An 11,485-nucleotide genomic window follows, 5' to 3' on the forward strand; every position below is an offset into this window, starting at 1 on the left:
CATCAATGTTCATGAGGGATATTGGCCTAAAATTCTCTTTTTTTGTTGTGTCTCTGCCAGGGTTTGGTATCAGAATGATGCTGGCCTCATAAAATGAGTCAGGGAGGATTCTCTCTTTCTCCATTCATTGGAATGGTTTCAGAAGGAATGGAACCAGCTCCTCTTTTTACCTCCAAATTCAGCTGTGAATCCTTCTGGTCCTGGACTTTTTTTGGTTGGTAGGCTATTAATTATTGCCTCAATTTCAGAACCTGTTATTGATCTATTCAGAGATTCAACTTCTTCCTAGTTTAGTCTTGGGAGAGTGTATGTGTCCAGGAATTTATCCATTTCTTTTAGATTTTCTAATTTATTTGCATGGATGTGTTTACAGTATTCTCTGATGGTAGTTTGCATTTCTGTGGGATCAGTGGTGCTATTCCCTTTATCATTTTTTTGTTGCATCTATTTGATTCTTCTCTCTTTTCTTCTTTATTAGTCTTCTTAACGGTCTATTATGTTGATGTTTTCAAAAAACCAGCTCCTGGATTCATTGATTTTTTGAAGGTTTTTTTGTGTGTGTGTGTCTCTATCTCCTTCAGTTCTGCTCTGATCTTAGTTATTTCTTGTCTTCTGTTAGCTTTTGAATTTGTTTGCTCTTGCTTCTCTAGTACTTTTAATTGTGATATTAGGGTGTGTCGATTTTAGATCTTTCCTGCTTTCACTTGTGGGCATTTAGTGCTATAAATTTCTCTCTACACACTGCTTTAAATGTGTCCCAGAGATTCCGGTACATTGTGTCCTTGTTCTCATTGTTTTCAAAGAACCATCTGTGTTTCTGCCTTCATTTCATTATTTACCCAGTAGTCATTCAGGAGCAGGTTGTTCAGTTTCCATGTAGTTCTGCGGTTTTGAGTGAGGTTCTTAATCCTGAACTCTAATTTGATTGCACTGTGGTCTGAGAAACAGTTTGTTGTGATTTCTGTTCTTTTACATTTGCTGAAGAGTGTTTTACTTCCAATTATGTGGTCAATTTTAGAATAAGTGCCATGTGGTGCTGAGAAGAATGTATATTCTGTTGATTTGGGGTGGAGAGTTCTGTAGATGTTTATTAGGTCTGCTTCGTCCAGAGCTGAGTTCAAGTCCTGGATATCCTTGTTAATTTTCTGTCTCATTGATCTGTCTATTATTGACAGTGGGGGGTTAAAGTCTCCCATTATTATTGTGTGGGAGGCTAAGTCTCTTTGTAGGTCTCTAAGGACTTGCTTTATGAATCTGGGTGCTCCTGTATTGGGTGCATATATATTTAGGATAGTTAGCACTTCCTGTTGAATTGATCCCTTTATCATTATATAATGGCCTTCTTTGTCTCTTTTGATCTTTGTTGGTTTAAAGTCTGTTTTATCAGAGACTAGGATTGCAACCCCTGCCTTTTTTTGTTTTCTATTTGCTTGGTAGACCTTCCTCCATCCCTTTGTTCACTCTTTTTTCTCTAATCTTGTCTTCTCACTTTATTTCATTAATTTGATCTTCAGTCACTGATACCCTTTCTTTTGCTTGATCAAATTGGCTATTGAATCTTGTGTATGCTTCACACAGTTCTTGTACTGTGGTTTTCAGCTCCATCATGTCATTTAAGCTCTTCTCTACATTGTTTGTTCTAGTTAGCCATTCCTCTAACCCCTTTTCAAGGTTTTTAGCTTCCTTGCGATGGGTTACAACATGGTTCGTTAGCTCAGAGAAGTTTGTTATTGCTGACCTTGGGTACAAGGGCATCAAGTGGGCAGAGTATGCATAGGCATTAGCTCCGGGAGAATGTCAGGGTATCAGGTCTCAGGATGCACAGGTGTGCTGGGTCCAGTGGAAGCTCTGGATCAGTGGGTGTACAGCAGAGCCAGGTCTAGTGAGTTCATAGCAACACTGGGTTTGATGGGGTTGCGGTAGTGCTGGGTCTGGTGTGTGCACAGTGGTGCTAGCTGTGAGGAGGTTGTAGCAGCACCAGCTCTGGTGGATACTAGGCAGTCTCAGCTGGGGGTCATGGTATATCTGGCTTGGGAGGCTCAGGAATGTGAGCTCTAAGCAACTCTGGCAAGTGGAGTCCATGTTGGTGAAGATTGCAGGGGTTCTTGCTGACAAAGGTTGTCATAGTCTGTGCAGCCATCTGGGCTGCTGTGGTCCTCAGTGGCCAGAGCTTCTAGGGTCTTCTGGCCCTCTAAATAGTTTTTCTACAATGCAACTGTTTTTCCTCTGCTTTTCTATTTACTAATCCTCAGCATTTGTTTGTTTGTTTGTTTCATTTTTCTTTTTTTGCCTCCACTGTGTTGCTACAGCTTCTTAACTGGGCTTCAGAGCTCTCCCATAACTACTTTTATTTGTGGATAGTTACTGAATCATTGATTTTGTAGGGTACAAGGCCTGGTACCTTCAACTTCACCATTCTGCTGACATCACTTCTCCCCACACCTCCATCCCATTTTATTATATTTCATTGAGGGAGGAGTAGTGAGTGGTTCTGGAAGGAGGAAGGAGGCTCTGGACCTGGATTTTCAGGGCATACAGGAAAAACTCTTATTTTAATACCCTGTAGTATTCATTTCCATACCTAGTCATCATGGCTGCAGATGAGAAAGGAGGTCAAAAGAGGCATCCCTGACATCTGCCATCAACCATAAACCCCCTGGCACTGTCACCACTGCAGAGCTACAATGAATCCTATCCAGACTCAAGAGTGGTGTTGGAGTTAGTGTTCCATTATATTTGATGTCTCATAGAAAGGGAGTCTGAGCTTGCTTCAGGGGCTGGCCATCTCCAGCCAGGTCTAGATTTTCTGGGTTTTTGGCTAAGCAGAGGTGTAGACTCAGGCTCAGGGCAGGCACACAGACCAGTCAGGGCCTTGGTCGTTCACTTAATGCTGCAGGTATCCGTCAGCCCTGCTCTGCACAGGGACACGGGGATAATTCTCTACCTCTAAGGGTGCTCACATTTTAATAGGGAAGACAGGAGCTCACTCTAATTTGTCATCAAATGATAAGCAGTGACAGAGGCCATGGAAGGTACAGATGATATGCAGGGGGAGAGTGACCAGTTCTGCAGGCCACATGATACTTTCTGTGGCTCACTTTTTCTAAACTCAAGTCCATACAGTGCGCCAAAGTCCAGCACAGGAGAGTTCATACGAGATTGTCAGTTTGGCTTAAAAAATATACCTGGCAGCTGCCGGATACCCTACCCTGTGCCAGTTGCCAGGGGTGGACACATGAGGAAGATATAGCTCTGTCCTCAAGGAGTTCCTCTGAAGTAAAGGAGACAGATTTAAAAACAGATAATCATTGTGTAATCTGGTGAGTGAGATGATTGGGGTATGTAAAGGGTATCTAGCAAGAGTAATAACTGAGGCCAGGCATGGTGGCTCATGACTGTAATCACAGGAGTTTGGGAGGCTGAGGTGGATGCATTACTTGAGGTCAGGAATTCAAGACCAGCCTGGTCAACATGGTGAAACCCCATCTCTATTAAAAATTAGCTGGGCATGGTGGTGGGTGCCTGTAATCCCAGGTACTCAGGAGACAGAGGCAGGAGAATTGCTTGAACCCAGGAGGCAGAGGTTGCTGTGAGAGGAGATCATGCCACTGCACTCCAGCCTGGGCAACAGAGTGAGACTCCATCTTTAAAAAAAAAAAAGAAGAAGAACAGTAATTGAGTAGGAGGTAATCATGGGCACCAAATGGACCCTACATCCATCAAACTGAGAAAAAAGATACCCCAATATTCCAGGTCAATAATGATGCTTCCTATTTTAAACCTCCAGGTTACTAAACAATTATTTTGGACCAAGCACTGTGCTAATCTCTTTTTTTTTTTTTTGAGACGGAGTCTTGCTCTGTCGCCCAGGCTGGAGGGCAGTGGCCGGATCTCAGCTCACTGCAAGCTCCGCCCCCCGGGTTCACGCCATTCTCCTGCCTCAGCCTCCCGAGTAGCTTGGACTACAGGCGCCCGCCACCTCGCCCGGCTAGTTTTCTTGTATTTTTTAGTAGAGACGGGGTTTCACCGTGTTAGCCAGGATGGTCTCGATTTCCTGAACTCGTGATCCGCCCGTCTCGGCCTCCCAAAGTGCTGGGATTACAGGCTTGAGCCACCGCGCCCGGCCGCTAATCTCTTTTCTATTGGCTCATCTCATTCCTACAGAAACTTTATAGGATAATAAAAATCAATAAAAAACGACTCAACATTATATGTCATTATGGAATTGCTAATTAAAACAACAATGAGATGCCACTACACACCTATGAGAATGGCCACAATCCAAAACACTGGCAATACCAAATGCTGGCAAGGACACGGAGCAGTAGGAGCCCTCATTCATAGCCGATGGGAATGCAAGACGTTGCAACCACTTTGGAAGAAAATGGGACCATTTCTTATTAAATTAAACACACTCTTATCATGTGATTCTGCAATTACAATCCTTGCTGTTTACCCAAATGTGTTGAAAACTTATGTCCACAGAGGAACCCACATAAGGATGTTTATAGCAACTTTATCCATAATTGCCAAATCTTGGAATCAACCAAGATGTTCTTCAGTAGGTTAATGAATAAATAAGCTGTGGGACATCCAGACAACAGAATGTTATTCAATACTAAAAAGAAATGAGCTATCAAGTCATGAAAAGATATGGAGGAACCTTAAACGCCTCTTACTAAGTGAAAGAAGCCAATCTGAAGAGGCTGCATACTATATGATTCCAGCTCAATGAAATTCTGGAAAAGGAAAAAATATGGGGACAGTAAAAGGATCAGAGGTTTCCAGAGATGGGGTAGGGGAGGAATAAGTTGGAGGACCATGGAGAATTTTTAGGGCAGTTAAACTATCCTGTATTATACTGCAGTCATGAATACATGCCATCATTCATTTGTCAAACCCCACAGAATGTAAAACAGTAAGAGTGAAACTTAATGTAAACTGTGGACTCTGGGGGATAATGATGTGACAACGTAGGCTCATCAGTTACAACAGATGTCCTCTCTGGTGTGGGATGTTAATCTTGGGAAAGGTTGTACATGTGTTGTGACAGGGAGTATATGGGAATCTCTGTACTTCCTGCTTAATTTTGGTCTGAACCTAAATCTGCTCTAAAAAAAATGAGGGCTATTAAAAAAACAGGAAAATGAGAAGGTAATAATTGTTCATATTTACCGAGGCTCCCTATCAGCTAGGTAGGGTTTGAGGACTTTGGATTCACTTTAGTCCTCAAAATAAACCTTGGAGGCAGGTACTGTGATCATCATCTTCTTATACCAATGGAGCAATCGAGGCTTTCAAGGATTAAGGAAGGAGCTTCCCTCAAGTTCTTACAAGAGAAGCCAGATCCAATCTTCCAACTCAGGTTGTCCTGACTCTGGAATTCGGGCCATTTAACCACTGTGCTAGACTCTTACTTTGAAATCCAGGTCATTATTCCATCTTGGTATAGGTCCATATAAAATTGGCAGCTCTCTCTTTTTTTCTTTCTTCCTTCCTTCCTTCCTTCCTTCCTTCCTTCCTTCCTTCCTTCCTTCCTTCCTTCCTTCCTTCCTTCCTTCCTTCCTTCCTTTCTTTCTTTCTTTCTTTCTTTCTTTCTTTCTTTCTTTCTTGCTCTTTCTGTTTCTTTCTTTCTTTCTTTCTCTTTCTTTCTGTCTTTCTGTCTTTCTGTCTTTCTGTCTTTCTGTCTGTCTTTCTTTCTTTCTTTCTTTCTTTCTTTCTTTCTTTCTTTCTTTCTTTCTTTCTTTCTCTTTCTTTCTTTCTTTCTTTCTTTCTTTCTTTCTTTCTTCTTTCTTCTTTCTTCTTTCTTCTTTCTTCTTTCTTCTCCTTCCTTCCTTCCTTCCTTCCTTCCTTCCTTCCTTCCTTCCTTCCTTCCTTCCCTCCTTCTTCTCTTTTTTTCTTTCTTGCTTGCTCTCTTGCTTTGGTCAGCAGTTGTTTGACTCCCCCTCTGCAACAGGCTCTGTTCATTGTGTGTTCATTATATGTCCATTTTCACTGTCCTGAGAGATAAGAACCTTGAAATACCTGTTCTACTTCTCCTGACCCTGGCTGCATGGAGAGGATCAGATGTGAACACTGGAATTCCAACCAGTCAGCACAATGACCTGCCCTTTATTGAACTATTTGAAAATGTGGCAGAGTCCCCTTAGTGAAATGACACAGTGCCAAAGAACACCAGGAAATTAAAATACATATAAAGTACGAAGCAGTACCTGGCACAGTTTCAAACCAATGGGCCATCAATTCTAAGCAAAGCTGCACATTTGGCACGTTTGCCTTGGAACCAAGCAGAGTTCTGGGCTTGGAAGTGAGATAGAGAAAATTCTTCCCCTCTGCCCCCCCGAAGCCAGGATTTTGCCCTGCATTAGCCAGATTAAGGTTATAATTGTCCCTTTATTATTAATGAGAGGTAGCCAGCTGGCATTATACTTGTAATTATACCTGTAAAATCATTGTAGTTGTAGTTGTCTGTGCAGACAATCGAATACACGTATATGAATATCACAGTTAAGAAATGGACTTTGAAGCTTATATTGAGCTCCAATATGCATTGTTTAATTTACAGTTACTTTGAGTGTTCTTTCTTCCTTTTTCCATATCATATAGAGTTTGTTTCCCAACACCAATATGCTCAGACTGTGCAAGTGCAAATAAACTCCATTGCTTCCTAGCCATGTGACCTGGGGAAAATTACAGAAGCTCTCTGAGCCTCCATTTCCATCTGTAATGGGGAAAGTAATGACCTTCTTAGGGGATAATAATAGATGCTTCACAAGGTCTATCTAAGGATTAAATAAGACCCTTCTGTTAGTAACACATGCAAGCATTTTTACTTTCCAAGTGTGTTTACTGAGACGCCCAGGGTTCCCGCCCTGGGCTGCTACTGAGACACAAAGGTGACCAAAGTTAGGCTCCTGCCTGAAAGCTCACCAAGGTGGGAGGGAGACAGATGCATGAAGGGCTAATTTTCACAGCCAGCTGTCTTCACTACTATGACCCATCAACTGTGAGAAATGCAATTGACTTAAAAGCATCTTTTTAGGGAACATACATTAGTGTGTTACACATTCATATTCTGATATCAGAAAGGATAAAATATGGAAAAATGATCTTAGCATTAAAAAAATGTAGTGTATCCCATAATTGATATACAAAGGGCTGAAGGAATAGAAAACGCTAGCAGCTTTGAGACTGGAGAGTGGTCAGAGAACAGAATCTTAGCCCTGGACTTTGAGGGGTAGCTTAGAAATCCACAGGTAGAGAAGGAGCAGTGGGTGGGGCAGGGAGCAGCATGAGTCCAGGCTTGGACGTGAGAACTGGCAAGAAATCGAAAGAGAGGAGGGTGAGTGTGGCGAGAGGGCCTTTGTGCACCTAGGGTTAAACAGGCGCTGGACCCTCTGGAGAGGCCCAGATGTGTCTGGGTTCAGACCCCAGCTCTGCTGCTCACGGGCAAAGCTGAGCTGGCCTTTTTGTGTTCTGTGAGCGTCTGTGTTTCTGTGCAAAACAGCAATAGAAAAGCACCACTTCCAGTTCTGGTGAGAATGACACAAGGAAAAAGTATGTGACCGTGCAGGGACAAGTCTGGCACAGAGGAGGGGGAAGGAGCTAGTGTTGGACCCCTTTGCCCATTTTTGCCTCCCATGTCCCCTACCCGCCCCTGCAAGCAGGAATCTTCAAAATCCCAGTTCAGGAGGGGGAAGCGCTGCCCTACTAGCAAGAGGGGAAGGGGCAGTTTATAGCTTTCCATGGGCAGAGCATGAAGACTGCGGCCCAGGAATGAGGCGAATGGGCGAGCGGCCTCATGCTGCACCAGGCAGCCCAGAGCAAGGCACGAGGCAGAAGGGTCCCCAGCTCATGGAATTGGAATAGGGATCAATATTGCTATGCCATTGGATCAATATTCCCATGCCCCTCTTACTCATCATCTGCTAGGCTTTTGTTGTCCCCTTCCTTGCCCCATTCTCTGCCTCCCGGGTCCTGGCCCCTCACCACCCCACCTCCCCTTGCCAAAATTATCAGATATGGCTGTCATCTGGGCCAGGCAGGCCGCCAGGTCAGCTTACGCAATGTGTGGCGCCTACTTAAAGTATCTGAGGGACTCACCACTCCGTCAGGACCTGGGGGCAGAGAGTAATTATGGCTCCCTCTTTCTTCTTTTTTGCTTTTGTAAAGGTACAGTATGAATTGGTGTTTTCCTCCGCGTTCCCCTCTCCTCATCCCTTAAAGGGACAGAAGAATCAAAGGGTATGCGCTTATTAGACCACAGAGGAATGTGGGCAGGGAAGGAAGCCGCTGGCAGGATTCCTCCCTCACGAGAGGGTTAGTGGAAAGATCCATCCAGGAGAGCTTGGAGGAGGCCCAGTGGTTGGGTTGTAGTCCCTGAACGAGCTCTGGGCAATGCATTCCTCATACACCTCTAAGCAAAAGTGTGTCAGTTCAGGTCGCAAACAGACTGTTTTTCAGACTCACATTTATTCCACCCCATATTATTCACCTTGGCAAAGTTGTACAACATACTACTTTCTCTTCAAAAGCTTACATTCCAGTAACTTCTAAGAATATAACTTCTGGGCCGGGCGCAGTGGCTCAGGCCTGTAATCTCAGCATTTTGGGAGGCCAAGGTAGGAGGATTGCTTGAGCCCAGGAGTTTGAGACCAGCCTGAGCAACATAGAGAAAGCTCATCTCTACTAAAAATAATTTAAAAAAATTAGCCAGGTGGGGTGGTGAACACCTGTAGTCCCAGTTACTCAAGAGGCTGAGCTGTGAGGATTGCTTGAGCTCGGAAGGATGAGGCTGCATTGAGCTATGATCACATCACTGCGCTCCAAACTGAATGACAGAATGAGGCCCTGTCTCTAAAACAAAAATGAAATAAAATGGTTTTCTGAATTTCGCAAATATTGGCATGAAATGCGTGTAGTAATAGAAGGGTAGACATATCATGCAGTGACACAGATGGGCACATTTATTCTGTCGGAATGACTGAGGGCTTCCTGGAGGAGGTCACATCAGAGCTGGGCTTTGAGGTATGGTTAGGCATTCAGGAGGCAGAGAATGCCCAGAAAGTCTTCCTGGGCAGAACAAATATCAAGAACAACAGCAACAGGCTGCCTGGGAAGCAGCTGGGTCCTGAGGCAGGGCCATGATCAGATCAGCAGGAGGCTCCTCTGTCTGCAGGACCCAGAACAGAAGCCAGATGGAGGGCAGCTTATCCTGTGTCTAAACGTTTAAAAGCTGAGAATCAACTTAACTGTTAAGTAAGCTATTTCTACTCAAAGTGTTTAAAATGTGGATCTATTTTATCAAAAATATAAAGTCACTGAAAAAAGCTAAACAATAAAAGCTAAAAAAAGCTAAAAAATAAAAAATATATATATCCATTACATATTTTCTAAAAGAAATTTCTTCTAAAATATTCAGAATTATTTTAAGAGCAGAATGTTAAGATATGATTTATTTAATTTTGTGTATGTATATATTTAAAAATTGCGGCAATATATATAATATAAAATTTATCATTTTAACCATATTTTATTTTATTGTTCTTTTCTCTTTCTTTCTTTTTTTTTTTTTTTTTTGAGACAGAGTCTCACTCCGTACCTAGGCTGGAGTACAGTAGCGAGATCTTGTCTCACTGCAGCCTCTGCTTCCCGGGCTCAAGTGATTCTCCTGCCTCCCTCCTGAGTAGCTGGGACTACAGGCGCCCGCCACCGCACCTGGCTAAATTTCTGTATTTTTAGTAGAGGTGAGATTTCGCCACGTTGGCCAGGCTGCTCTTGAACTCCTGACCTCAGGTGATCTGCCCGCCTCAGCCTCCTAAAGTGCTGGGATTACAGGTGTAAGCCACCACACTTGGCCCATTTTAACCATTTTTAAATATAGTTTAGTGGAATTAAGTGTATTCACATTGTTGTACCACCATCACCAGTGTTTATCTCCAGAACACTTCATCTTACAAAACTGAAACCCTGTACTTACTAAATAATAACGCCTCATTCCCCTTTTCCCCCAGCCCCTGGCAACCACTGTTCTAATTTCCGTCCCTGTGGATTTGACGACTGTAATTGCCTCATGGAAGTAGAATCACGCAGTGCTTGTGTTTTTGCAGCTGGCTTATTTCACTTAAGACAGTGTCCCAGGATCATCCATATCATAGCATGTACCAGAATTTCCTTCTTTAAAAGGCTGAATTTTTAAACATTTTAAATATTTTCACATTTAAACATTTTAAGAAATTGCTTCAATATCCACCTAGCTGCTGAAATGGAGTCAGTATCATGCTTTGTGCATGTTATATGTAGACCTACAAACTTGAGCGTAAAGCTGATTGCTTAAGATTGCAGTGTCCCTCAGCCTTCACGTGCAACTGTTGCAAACCCTATGCCAGTGCATAAATTCATCTCAGCCCCTGATTTGGAAAGCAAAGCAAGTAATAAAATAGAAAACCTGGCCTTTTTGTGTGGAACCATACACTCATAGTATCCAAGAAGAAAGACTGGGCAAGTTAATTAATTTATTTTTCTCTTACCCAAGCCCTCTTGCAGCTATCATGCTCTCTACTCTTTGAAGCTGCAGCAACCTCAGTGTTGATAAGGGTGGAATGCACAAAGGCTCCCAGCATTTGAACCTGTCTACCTTTTGTTTCAAGGACAGAAGGCAAAAGACATGGAAAGCCTTTCCCAAGGGCTTGAACGGTGTTCGTAATGAGGTGGATGTTGAGGGGTTTGGAGCATGCGCTGCACCTGGAATTTTTTGGCATCCTTTTGACATGTAAGGTTCTATAAAGGGATGTTCAGGGCACAGAGCAGGGCACCATTGCCTGGGTCTGAGGGAATTGCTGACCAGAACCATCAACTTTTAGCTTGAGGGGTTGGTGCAGTGATCCTGCTCTTTAGCTCCATCAGACACTCTCGGCTGCACCAAATAAACTTATAGTCTAAGCAAAAGTAATGTGGCCTCAAGAGAAGTCCTCCAGTGTCCCTGGTACCATCTCATTGCAGTTTATTTCTATGCCAGGTGGGGATAATGAAATATTTTGAGGACAGGCAACCTAGAAGTCAGCTAGTTCTTCATGCTCCCTTAAAATCAGGTAACTTTTGTCTTAATTTTCTTTCTTCAGAGCCTGTAGAAGTCCAAAGCTTTATCACTAAGTGCTTAATCCTCATCTCTTCCTCATCCTTCTCCATTTCCTTGAGTTTTTATCTTCTTGGATGTTGTCTCTGTTATGCACTCTGTCCTTCTAAGATGAAATTCTGAGTTTAAAGAAAAGCATACACAAATAAAAGTCTGTGCAAAAATGATACAACAGTAGAATTTATTTAAAACATCCTGTGTGTGCGTTTATGGAGCAGGGAGAGAATGCAAAGCAAGGGTTTATCTCACAGAAGGGCAAATCACATCAAATACAGCAGCAGGCTTCCTTGCTCTTAAAAGGTGCTTTGACCACTTTATTTCCTGAGGGTGTTTCTGTGACTTATCACACCA

Source organism: Rhinopithecus bieti, unplaced genomic scaffold (genome assembly GCF_001698545.2).
Source record: "Rhinopithecus bieti isolate Rb0 unplaced genomic scaffold, ASM169854v2 scaffold_61461, whole genome shotgun sequence".
Taxonomy (NCBI): domain Eukaryota; kingdom Metazoa; phylum Chordata; class Mammalia; order Primates; family Cercopithecidae; genus Rhinopithecus; species Rhinopithecus bieti.